A 1138-nucleotide genomic window follows, 5' to 3' on the forward strand; every position below is an offset into this window, starting at 1 on the left:
ATCTTTTAGAATGACTTTTACAAATGTAAAACTGACAGTCCCAACTGCTGGCGAGGAGATGGAGCAATCCAAACTCACATGCGTTGCTAGTGTGCGTATAAAACAGTGTAGCCCCTTTGAAAACCAGCTTTGCAGTTTTTTGTACAGTTAAACATGCACTTACTATATGGCCCATCTATCACACGCCTACATATTTGTGCAAGTGAAAGGAAAGTTTCTGTTTGCACATAAGCCCTGCACGTGAACACAGGCTATATTTATAATTGCCCAGAATTAGAAATAATCCAAGTGGAGGACAAATAAACAAACTATAGTATGTTATCCAATACTACTCAGTAGTGAAAAATGCATGTCAGTGTGCACACGTCAGTATGAATGAATCGCAGATGAATGCGGCTCTGTGGAAGAAGCCGGACTTGAAAAGCTGATCATCTATGCAAGTCCACTGAGGATATTCTGGAAAAGGGAAATGTACAGGGAAAGGGAACAGGTCAGTGGTTGCCAGGGGCTGAGTGAGGACAAAGTGGATTATAAAAGGACATGAGGACTTTGGGGGGGTGATGAAAATATTTTGTGTCTTGACTGTGGTGGCTACACAACTTAATGCATTTGCTAAAACCCATAGAACTGTATGCTCCATATACACGGTGCTAGTGGTAAAGAACTTGCCTGCCGATGCAGGAGACATAAGAGACTCAGGGTTCAATCTCTGGGTTGGGAAGAAACCCTGGAGGAGGGCATGGCAAGCCACTCCAGTATTCTTGCCTAAAAAATCCCATGGTCAGAGGAGCCTGGTGGGCTACAGTCCAAAGGGTCGCAAAGACTTGGACACGATTGAGCATGCACGCAACACAGCTGATCACACAGCCGTGTTAGTGAAGCCCTGTCCCACCCATCCAGGAGGAGGTTTAACTAGCCATGGGGCACCAACAGTAGCAAATTCTTGGCCAAGAGACCCACGTCCTGTTCACTGCACCCCGACTTAGATTGGGAGTTCAAGGCTCCTCCAGAAAGGTCAGAAACTGCCCCCTCCCTGCAACCCCCTCTCTCTGGTGGGGAAGGGAGCGGATTCTCCAGTCCCGGGCTGGCAATGGAATGTTGTGTCGTTGGTCGCCCAGGCGACCAAGGCCTGCTGGGT

Source organism: Ovis aries, chromosome 17 (genome assembly GCF_016772045.2).
Source record: "Ovis aries strain OAR_USU_Benz2616 breed Rambouillet chromosome 17, ARS-UI_Ramb_v3.0, whole genome shotgun sequence".
NCBI classification, from domain to species: Eukaryota; Metazoa; Chordata; class Mammalia; order Artiodactyla; family Bovidae; genus Ovis; species Ovis aries.